The following is a 12,382-nucleotide window of genomic DNA, read 5'->3' on the forward strand; positions in this document are numbered from 1 at the left end:
AAGTAGTTGGGGCCCCAGCACCGATCCTTGTGGCACCCCACTAGTTACCGTTTGTTATAGTTGTTGGAATTTAAAATTGCAATGCCTGCAGTCAGTGCCAGCTTTCATATTGGTAACTTTAGTTGCTTTGGGTTAGCCTAATGAATTCTGTCTAGATTGTGCACAGAGCTATTCCTAATTGCTTTACAAAGTCACTGACTAGGTTGAAAAGCTAGGTCAGTTTATTCCCCAGATTGAATGTGTCTTCTGTGAATGTGCCCTTTGTACATGATAAATATATACAAGAATGCATCTGATTCAAAAACGAATCCTGTCTCTTGCAGTATTTCTATTATCACATTTAATGTAAACTGCTAACATGCTGTAAAAAGAACAAAAGACTTGCATTTATATAGCGCCTTTCATGACCTCAGGACATGCCAAAGCGCTTTACAGCCAATGAAGTATTTGAAGTGGAGTCACTGTTGTAAGGTAGGAAACGTGGCAGCCAATTTGCACACACCAAGCTGTCACAAACAGCAGTGTGATAATGACCAGATAATTTTTTAGTGATATTGATTGAGGGATAAATATTAGCCAGGACACCAGGGATAAGTCCCCTGCTGCTCTTTGAAATAGTGCCATGGGATCTTTTCCGTCCATCTGAGGGAGCAGACTGGGCCTCGGATTAACTTCGCAACCAACGACATAGGTAGAAAGAGGGATGAGGTCCTGCAACGATATAGGTAGAAAGAGGGATGAGGTCCTGCAGGCAGATTTTAGGGAGCTAGGAAAGAGATTAAAAAAGGACCTCAAGGTAGTAATCTCCGGATTACTCCCGGTGCCATGTGCTAGTGAATACAGAAGAAGGAGGATAGAGCAGATGAATGTGTGGCTGGAGAGATGGTGCAGGAGGGAGGGCTTTAGATTCCTGAGACATTAGGACCATTTCTGGGGGAGGTGGGACCTGTAGAAGCCGGACGGGTTGCACCTCAACAGGACCGGAATCATATCCTCGCGGCTGGGTTCGCTGGTGCTGTTGGGGAGAGTTTAAACTAGCTTGACGAGGGGGGCGGGGGGGGATAGGAACCGGAGAGTGAATTCAGAAGGGTGAGAAGCAAAGCTGGAAATGGAAGGAAGAAAATTAGTAAGCGATTTTGGATGACCGAGGAAACAAATGCTAGAAAATAGACAACAAGGGAGTTTGGCAGTGCTAAATGGTATATACTTCAACGCAAGGAGTCTAGGGAATAAAGCAGATGAGCTGAGGGCACAGATAGACACGTGGGAGTATGATGATATAGCTATTACTGAGACATGGCTGAAAGAAGGGCAGGAATGGCAGCTAAACATTCCTGGTTACAGGGTTTTCAGACGCGATAGAGAGGGGGATAAAAATGGAGGGGGGGGTCGCAATATTGATTAAAGAATCAATTACAGCTGTGAGGAGGGAGGATATCTTAGAAGGATCATCAAATGAGGCTATATGGGTTGAACTGAAAAACAAAAAAGGGGCAATCACACTACTGGGAGTGTACTATAGACCTCTGAACAGTTAGAGGGAGATAGAAGAGGAAATATGTAGGCAAATTTCTGAGACGTGCAAAAATAGGGCAGTAATAGTAGGGGATTTCAACTTCCCTAATATTAACTGGGATAAAATTAGTGTGAATGGTATACAGGGAGCAGAATTCTCAAAATGCATTCAGGAGAACTTTTTTAGCCAGTACATAGCAAGCCCAACAAGAGAGGGGGCGGTTCTGGACCTAGTTTTAGGGAATGAAGCTGGGCAAGCGGAAAGGGTATTGGTGGGAGAACATATTGGTGATAGTGATCGTAATTCAGTGAGATTTAGGGTAATTATGGAAAAGGACAAGGACAGACCAGGAATAAAAATTCTCAATTGGGGAAAAGCTAATTTTACTAAGCTGAGATGTGATTTAGCCAAAGTGGACTGGAGACAGGTAAATCAGTGTCAGAGCAGTGGAGGCATTCAAGGAGGAGATAGTGAGGGTTCAGAGCAAGTATGTTCCCTTAAAGAAAAAGGGTGGGACTAACAAATCTAGAGCTCCCTGGATGTCAAGGGGTATACAGGGTAGGATAAAGAAAAAAAGGGAAGCTTATGACAGATACCGAGGACTCAATACTGCAGAAAGCCTAGAGGAGTATGGAAAGTGCAGGGGTGAAATTAAAAAGGAAATTAGGAAAGCAACGAGAGAGCATGAAAAAGTATTGGCAAGTAACATCAAGGAAAACCCAAAGATGTTTTATAAATACATTAAGAGTAAGAGGATAACTAAAGTAAGAGCAGGGTCTATTAGGGACCATAAGGTAATCTGTGTGTGGAAGCGGAAAACATGGGTATGGTTCTTAATGAATACTTTGCGTCTGTTTTCACAAAACAGGGACGATGCAGACATTGCAATCGGAGGAGGAGTGTGAAATATTAGATGAAATAAACATAATGAAAGAGGCAGTATTTAGCATCTTTGAAAGTGGATAAATCACCAGGCCCGGATGAAATGTATCCCAGACTGTTAAGAGAAGTAAGAGAGGAAATAGCAGAGGTTCTGACCATTTTACAATTGTTTAAAAAGGGAGAAGGGGATAGATCAAGTAATTACAGGCCAGTCAGCCTAACCTCGGTGATGGGAAAATTATTGGAAAAAATTCTGAGCAACAGAATAAATCTTCATTTAGAAAGACACGGATTAATCAGGGACAGTCAGCATGGATTTGTTAAGGGAAGGTCATGTCTGACTAACTTGATTTTGAGGAGGTATAACAAGGAGGGTCGATGAGGGTAATGCGTTTGATGTGGATTTTAGCAAGGCTTTTGATAAGGTCCTGCATGGCAGACTGGTCACAAAAGTAAAAGCCCATGGGATCCAGGGCAAAGTGTCAAGTTGGATCCAAAATTGGCTCAGTGGCAGGAAACAAAGGGTAATGATCCAAGGGTGTTTTTGTGACTGGAAGGCTGTTTCCAGTGGGGTTCCGCAGGGCTCGGTACCAGGTCCTTTGCTTTTTGTGGTATATATCAATGATTTAGACTTGAATGTAGGAAGTATGATTAAGGAGTTTGCAGATGATACAAAAATTGGCCGTGTGGTTGATAATGATGAAGAAAGCTGGATACTGCAGGAAGATATCAATGGACTGGTCAGGTGGGCAGAACAGTGGCAAATGGAATTCAATCTGGAGCAGCACGGTGGCATAGTGGTTAGCACTGTTGCCTCACAGCGCCAGGGACCCGGGTTCGAATCCGGCCTCGGGCGACTGTGTGGAGTTTGCACATTCTCCCCGTGTTTGCGTGGGTTTTCTCCGGGTGCTCCGGTTTCCTCCCACAGTCCAAAGATGTGCGGGTTAGGTTGATTGGCTATGATAAATTGACCCTTAGTGTTAGGGGGATTAAATACGTGGGGTTACAGGGATAGGGTGGGATATGTGTTGGTGTAGGGGTTACGGGGATTGGGTGGGATATGTGTCAGTGCAGGCTCGATGGGCCGAAATGGCCTCTATCTGCACTGTGGGGTTTCTGTGATTTCTGTGAAGTGTGAGGTAATGCATTTGGGGAGGGCCAACAAGGCAAGAGAATACACTATAAATGGTAGGATACTGAGAAGTGCAGAAGATCAGAGGGACGTTGGAGTACATGTCCACAGATCCCTGAAGATAGCAGGACATGTAGATAAGGTGGTTAAGAAGGCATACGGGATACTTGCTTTTATTAGCCAAGGCATAGAATATAAGAGCAGGAAGGTTATGCTTGAACTGTATAAAACACTAGTTAGGCCACAGCTGGAATACTGCATGCAGTTCTGGTCACCACGTTACAGGAAGGATGTGATTGCACTAGAGGGGGTGTAGAGGAGATTTACGAGGATGTTGCCTGGGCTGGGGAATTTTAGCTATGAGGAAAGATTGGAAAGGCTGGGGTTGTTTTCTTTGGAACAGAGGAGGCTGAGGTGGAACCTAATTGAGGTGTATAAAGTTATGAGGGGCTTAGATAGAGTGGATAGGAAGGACCTATTTCCCTTAGCAGAAGGGTCAATAACCAGGGGGCATAGATTTAAATAATTGGTCGGAGGTTTAGAGGGGATTTGAGGAGAAATTGGTGGGGGCCTGAAACTCACTGCCTGAAAAGGTGGTAGTGGCAGAGACCCTTGTCACATTTAAAAAGTACTTGGATATGCACTTGAAGTGCCGTAACCTACAAGCCAAGTGCTGGAAAGTGGGATTAGGGTGGATAGCTCTTCGTCAGTCGGTACGGACAAGATGGGCCGAATGGCCTCCTGTGCTGTAAATTTCTATGATTCTATGAACGTCTCATCCAAAAGACGGCACCTCTGACATTGCAGCACTCAGTACTGAACTGAAGTGTCGGCTTAGATTTTTGTGCTCAAGTCTCTGGAGTGGAACTTGATTCCACAACCTTCTGACTCAGAGGCGAGAGTGTTATGGACTGATCAATGGCAGATAACTTAAAAAAAAAGAATTCTGGTTTTCATAGGAGCAAACCAATGGTCATCAACTAACGCATTGGAGCTCTGATTCTCGGCCTGGACAGACCTGCTGCGACATTCTAACGCCTAGGACCATGGAGAGGGCCAGGGAGTGAGTGCAGCGGTTCAGTGAGGGGGCCCTGAAGGTTCTGGTTGGCACAGTGGAGCGCAGCAGGCGATCTATCCTGTTTCCGGACATTGGCAGGAGGCCACTGCCCAATGAATATCGAAAAGCCTGGAGGGAGGTGGCACACAGAGTGACCTCCAGCAGCATGGTACCTAGGACCCCTGTGCAATGCAGGAAGAAGTTCAACGACCTTACTCGGGTTGTCAGGGTGTGTACCTTTTCCAGTATCCTCTTCATCCCTGCATATGCACCTCACTTTATGGCCAAAGGGTCCTGAAAGCCCCAATGCCCAGCCCTCATCCAACACCTATGGGCCTTTCATGAAACTCACATGCACATTCACCACTTTACACACTGTAAGGGCAATTTGACCATGGGAGGCAGTGCAGCCAAGATTAGGGCTTCACACTGTAAGGGCTATTCGACCATGGGAGGCAGTGCAGCCAAGATCAGGGCTTCACACTGTACTCAGAGCCCGTCCTTTCTCTTGCAGGGCAAGCAGGCGTACAATAGGAGGCAGCAGCAACGGACCGGGGGAGGCCGTCCTGACCTTAAAGAGCTCAGCGATCTGGAGCAGCGAGTGGAGCGGATTATGGCAGGCCGGATGATTGGCCCCGTCGCCACTGGAGATGCCGACCTCGTTCTGGACAGCAATGGTAAGGTCATCACCTTTTTGACCTCTCTCCTTCCACTTGTGCCTCACACCAGCATCCTTTGCCACTATCGAATCAATGCAGTGCATTGCAGCACTCATGCCTCCCTTGCTGCCACCCTGTCCTCACGCTAAAGCAACTCTTGTACCTCCCTGCTTTCAGATGCTGATTCGCCAGGTGAGGAGGCGGGCCCTCAAGCTGCCACTGTGAGTGATTCTGAAGGCGAGGAGGAAGAGGAAGCCGGACCATCAGTGCCACCCTCAGCCGAGGCAGCCCATGGCCATAATGGGGACACGTCTTCCCTGGAGGGAAGCAGGGGGGAAGGGTCTGAGGAGGGTAAAGCTCCGGGACCCAGCGGGCTGCAGCAATGCGGGGGGGGGGTGGTAGGGAAGCGCGGCGGCTTTCTCCCCAGAGGGAGAGTCTGACCTCCAGTCCTGCTACAGTGAGCGCAGTGGAGGTGTGGCCCCGCGCTAAAATGGGCGCCCAGGCGGAGCACAGGCACACTGAGCTCATGGCTGCAGTGGCAAGGATGCCTGACTCCATAGAGTCACTGGCTAGGAGTGTACAAGAATTCAGGGCAGCACAGGCAAGGAGTCTGCAGGACTTCAGTGCAGCACAGGCAAGGAGTCTGCAGGACTCCGGTGCAGCACTGGCAAGGAGTCTGCAGGACTCCGGTGCAGCACAGGCAAGGAGTCTGCAGGACGTCGGTGCAGCGCAGGCAAGGAGTCTGCAGGACTCCGGTGCAGCACTGGCAAGGAGTCTGCAGGACTTCGGTGCAGCACAGGCAGCTTCCACGCAAGTGCTTAGTCGTGCCATGCAGCCAGTGGCTGGTCTGATGCAGACACAGATTAGGGCCACACGAGCACTGACTGCTGCCACCCTCGCTGGATTGGGCAGGATTCACCAGGGCCCTCGCCGCGCCACAGCAGGCCAGCAGTCTGTGCTTCAGCAGATTGCTCCGCATGCTTCAGTGCTGCCCCGTGCGAGTGCCAGTGTGTCGTCCGATCAGGGAGTGCCTGTGCTCTGTCAGGATGGCAGCAATCCTGCTGCCAACACTGTCGCTCCTCCACTGCAGCTGCCACCACCCGTAGGACAGACTGCTGCCGCCCATGCAGAGTTGGAGCAGTCAGCAGCCGGGCCCTCAAGGCCCAGAGCTGGTCCAGGTCATCCCCCAAGGGCATCTGCCGACTCACTTTCTGACACTCAGCAGCCTTCCCCCAGCCTTGCGGCAGCCACTGGGGTTCCATTGCGGAGGAGCTGCAGGGTGGGAAGGGGCCAATCTCGCAAGTGAAGCAGATCACCCTCGCAGGCCAAAAAGTAGGAGGTGTGGCAAAATGCTGTGAATTTTTTTAGTGAAGGCCGAGAATCATGGTCATTTTTGGTTAACTCTTTTGTTCATTGTCTCCAGGTTGTGAGAGCCAGTTATGTGTCTGACTGTTTTTTTTGGGGGGTTTCTCTGTATTTGTTTGTCATGCGGGAAGGGCACAGAGTTTGTTAAAGAAATAATTGTCTTTATTCAGATTGTGCATGTTTGCTCTTTGAACTATTTGTTGCCTTGACCGGCTCAGGGTTTGCGGAACGGTTCCATTCATGTTCTTTCAATGGCACAAGCCATTCCCCAGAGGGGGCCTAGAACCGACTTGCAATAAGCCGCTGACGGACGGCCCTTGCACTTTGTGCCTCCCTCCCGTCTTGGTGCTCCTCCTCCTCCTCCTCCTCCTCCTCTGGTGGTCCTCCAATGTCTGCTGGCAGTGGCTGAGTCCTGAGGATAGCCAGGTTGTGCAGCATGCAGCACACTACAACGAAATGGGAGACTCGCTCAGGCGAGTATTGAAGGGCTCCCCCAGAATGGTCCAGACAGCGGAACCGTTGCTTTAGCACGCCGATTGTGTGCTCAATGATGTTCCTGGTCGCTTGATGGCTCTCATTGTATCGTTCTTCAGCAGGGGTGCTGGGCGCATGGAGCGGGGTTATCAGCCAGGTGCACAAAGGATAGCCCTTGTCCCCGAGAAGCCAGCCTCCTGGGTGAGCCGGGGCTTCGAAAAGGTCTGCCACAGAAGTCTGGCGCAGGATGAAGGCGCCGTGGCTGCTGCCTGGAAAGCGGGCATTGACAGCTAGTATCAGGTGTCTGTGGTCACACGCCAACTGCACATTCAACTAATGGAACCCCTTCCGGTTGCGGCAATCCTCGGCATTCTCTTGAGGCGCCCGCAAAGCCACATGCGTGCAGTCAATGGCGCCCTGGACCATGGGGAAGCCCGCTATTCTTGCGGATCCCATTGCGCGCTCTTGCTGCTTGTCCAGGGTCATGGGGAAGGAAATGTACTGACGTCTCCTTTTGAAGAGGGCATTCGTGACTTGGTGGATGCAGCAATGCACCGCGAACTGGGAGACATTGGCAATGTCCCCAGTAGCAGATTGGAAGGAGCCGGTGGCATAGAAGTTGAGAGCCACTGTCCCCTTCACTGCCACCGACAGAGACGTCCTGCTCCTCAGCTGAGGCTGCAGATCTGTCTGAAGCAGGTGGCAGAGCTCAGTCACCACCTCCCTTCTGAATCAAAGCCTCTGAATACACTGCTCCTCAGACATGTTGAGGTATGAGAACTGCTGGCGGTATACCCTGGGAGGATAAGGCCTTCTGTGCCGACGCCTGTTGGCCCTCCTCCGTCTGGCCATGATTGACACTCTCTCTCAGCGTCTCTGAGCCCTCTCAATGCAATGGAGAAACCCAATGTTTCCACCCATTGCAGCCCCCATAATATGTGGCCACTCAAGGCTATGGCACTGAAAAATCAATCCAACTGCAAAGTTCTGAGCTGAAGCCAGAAGTACCTGTGCGATCGCTGAGTCAATGCAGAAAGCTCTCTCCCTTTGTCTCTCTGCAAATCTCTCCCTCACACAGAAGGAGTGGTCCAAAAATGGCTACCACTAAGAAGCCAGGAAGAGCCCCCTTTAAATAGTGCCCCCACAGCGACTGGGAACCGTTCCAGTCAACCAGTCACTGGGAGCGCCAGGCGGAAAGAAGGGGGGCGCCACTGAAGTTCCGGTTCAGGGCGCACCAAGGGCGTTGCACCATGAAATGACGTCAGGATCTGCGCGCGCAGCTGAGCGGGCGTTATGGTTTTGCGCCACCGCTAAATGTCCGCTCAATTTCGCGAGAGGCGCAGGTCTCACCGCGCCCGGGCGCTAGCCACTTCGCACCCCACTTATCGCCCTCTTAAGGCGCAAACGGCTGGCGCTACCAACTGAATTTCTCCCCCTTTGTGTTTTATCAGCATTGTCTCTTATTTTCAGATTTTCTTTTTAATCTCTTTTATTGTATGTTTTTGCAGGTTTTGTTTAGGCTACCACCAAGATATTTGAGTTTTTGTTTTACCCTGAATATCCCTTGTTTTGTTTTGCAGTGTTTTATAAAGTAAGCCAGATTTGCAGATGGTTTTCTGGATTATAAACAAAATTAGAAAAAAATGAACTGCATTTGAACTGGATATTGGAAACTCAGAAACTTCTCTATTGAGGCCTTGGCAACATTAAATATTATATATTGAAACAAAACATTGAATTTTTAATGACAGATCTCAGTGCTCAGTACAAGCTGTCAGATAATAAGTCCATTATACACTGTAACCATCTATGGAGAATCCCGCCCTATTTGTTTAATCCCATAAATAAACCAACCCTAAATCTATTTTCATTAAATAGTTGGTTAAAGAAAGCATACAATTCCATGCCAAATGCACTTACTCCAAGCACAGCTACATCCAAGGAAAACAATGGCTGGAATTTTCCGGGGTGGTAGCGGGCATGATCGGAGGCGAGGCGGGTCGGGTGGGAAAGTTGTTATTTTTGGGAGCGGGAACCCGCTGTCATCCCGCTCCCACATGCCTTTCCCACAGGTGCACGGCAGAGTAGCTAGTAGCTAGTTGTCAGACCCTTAAGAGTGGTCTTAACCTTACCTTTTAAATTTAACTGGATGGCCATGGGAAACATGCTGCTCGGGAACCACATCTGTCAACCTGAGGTGGGAGTTCAGTGGCCATTGCTCCAGCTGATTACTTGACAGCATCAAATGTACTATAAAAGCTCCCACTTGACAGATGATCAGTTTCATCAGCAGAAGCTGTTTCTCACTGCATTCCCAGTACAGATTCTGCAGGCTGCAGTCTTTCCAGCAAAGTCTCCATCCAGTGTCGCCTCATTGGAAGAACCTCTCGCACCACTGACAGATCGCTTCTGTCATCTCTACTTTACCTGCCATCTATTCCATCAGCATGGATACCGTTTATACTGTATCACTTTGGTCCTCACAATCTGACCACGATGAGCCCCAACACCAGCAGCACCAGGCACACCAGCAGCACCAACAACAACACCATCAACCTTCTGTGTAATCACCTGATGCTGCACCGGACAGAGGGCATCAGCAGCTGAGCACATTGCTGCCCAGGAGACCAGGGATGGCCTCATCATGGCCAGATTTACTTCACTTGATGCTGTACTCCCATGTGGCTGCCACATGATGTGCCAGGTTGGCACCACCCCACACCAACACCATAAAGCATCCCTGCAATGACCAAGCCATTCCTTTCACACTCACCAGCATTGCTGGAGGTACCGTTATGTCTCACCATTCACTGCAACTCACTAAGCCACTTACAACAGTGCACACAAATCTGTCCAAGACCGGAAAGTGTAGAAATTAAAGATTTTTATGTTTGACAGCTAATTAACGGAAACTTTACATAAACATTGGATAAAACACCCAAGTGGCTACCCTTGTGAATCTACTTGTATGTCTTTTTTTTCTGCGTGCTTCTACGAGGTGCTAGCCCTGTGGCTTCAGCAGAGGTAGAGGCAGTCTGCTCACTTTCCTGCTGCCAAGGAGCTGGAGAGCACCTTACTGCACATCAGTGGGGCCATGAGGACCCACGTTTACACTAACATCCCTCCAATAGAGGAGGTCTATGAGCCTCTGCCATCTATTTTCCATAGAGACCATGTGCTCCTGTGAGTGATGCATTAGCTGCTCAATGTAGGTGGCCATCCTATCCATGGAGGAGCCTACAGTCGCCATCGCCTGCGACACGGTGCTGCTCATGTTGGAGATGGACTCCTCTATTCTCTGCACATTTGCAGACATCGCGGTTGCAAAACCTGTCATAGCCCCCTGCAGCTCTAGGATCGCCCGCTTTCTGGATGGCCCCCGAGGATCAGCATCTGCATGCAGCTGAGCAGATGTAGGAGCCTTCCGGCGAGGAATCTCCACTGCTGTCCCTGTCTCCACCATCTGCTCTTGCTCATTTGTGAGTTGTGAGACACCAGGTGACAACACCACTCTATCTTGCGTGGCACCCACCGAGGTGTGTGTATCTGCGCTCGTGTTGGGTGCGCTATGTCTGGTGATGGTGCGCCCTCAGAGGCTGGAGGCCCCTTTGAGAAGTCGTCTTCCTCTTCCTTCTGAACAGTGTGGCGAGGTGGGGTGGGGAGGTGGTGATGCCTCTTGATGGACATGTAGGAGAGTAAAGAGATGAGTTAGACATGCCATATGAAGAATGGGTACAGATGCTATTATGCGCATGATGACCATTCAGTGGCTGTTGACATCAGTGCCCATATGAGTGACTGATGTATGCCATGTAGCTGTATGATATGTAATTCTGACATTGGGTTGCTGCGATGTCCCCCTCTCCATCACCCATCTCCAGCTGCTCGGCGACTCCAGATATTTCTAAAGCAGGCTCCTCTGCTGTTGTAAGGTTTGCAAATGATGGAGGGCCACTGCTGGTTCTCCCCCTCTCCCTCTTATTGTGGGCTCTCTTTTCCTGCAAGGACGGAAAGAAGAGAAGGTTGAGTGAGAGTGATGGAATGAGTGTAAGGAATGGATGGGTTAGATAGAGGGTGCCTATGATGGAGTGGGATGCCAAAGCCAAGTGGCCTCTTTGTGTGTTGTTAGTTGGTATAACTGCACTAGGGTGATGGGTGGCTAGTGAGATGGGGATGTGATAATGTAGATAGTGAGAGGGATGGGTGGATGTGCAAGGTATGTTGGTGTGAGTAATGATGTGCAGGAGTAGGGTTGGGAAGGCAGAGTGATTGGGGATGTGATGAGAGGCACAGCAGGATGAAGGTGAGTGTGGCTTTGTACTCCCGTTTCCTGATCTAATGAGATCATTAAAAAGTTTGCAGCACTGCACCCAGGTCCTCCGGACCACATCCCTGCTGGTGACCTCTGCAATCTCCAACTAGGCTGTTTTGGTCTCCTGGGGAGGTCGTGACCCGCCATGGCCACCGCCCGCACCTGTTCTGCCCAGGTAGGCAAAATTCTGGCGATTGACTTGTTCTCTAGGCTATTGGAGGCCCCAGTCAATTTGTGGGGCCTATCATAGGGAACAATAAAACAAAGACTTTTTAGCACAGGAATAGGTCATTTGGCGCTTCTTGTCTGCACTGAATGTAGCTCCCTGTTGCAGGTTGATTTTACACAGATCCATTTTTCTTCTATCTCCCCATGCCCTTTTATATTTATCTGCTTTAATTAATTAACCAGTACCTTTCTGAATGCTGTCATTTATTTAGCATCAAACACCATTTGTGGCAAAGTATTCCCCATTCCAATTGCATGAAAAAGTTTATTTTAATTGTCTCTTAATGCATCTCGTGTTTATTTTTAAATTGTGGCTGCATGCCTTTAATTTATCAATCAATGAAAATAATCTTTCTAATGTTTAATTACATTATTAATAAAATCATACCTTGCATAACATTCCCTCACCATATCCTGTTGTTTAATAGTGTCCCCAGTGCCCATTGTGCAATTAAATGACTTGGCATAAAAGGATAATATCGCAAGGTAGAAATAATTACTTATATAAAACGGAATGCTTTTCAGAGCAATAATCAGATCATCACCCTAAGGAGTTTGTACAAAGAAGTACTTTTTAACCAAGAGCCCAGTAATGCATAGAAAGCTGCTTACAAACCATTATATTAAAGGAGTAAACACTCACGGTAATGTAGCATAGAGAGGAATTTGGTACCAGCACATTAATTATTCACACGAGAACAGCATTAATTGTAATTTGAAATTATTCAAATCTCATGAAAACAATCCAGCTATTTCA

Source organism: Somniosus microcephalus, chromosome 2 (assembly GCF_052327205.1).
Source record: "Somniosus microcephalus isolate GS21.2 chromosome 2, FLI_Smic_1.0, whole genome shotgun sequence".
Taxonomy (NCBI): Eukaryota; Metazoa; Chordata; class Chondrichthyes; order Squaliformes; family Somniosidae; genus Somniosus; species Somniosus microcephalus.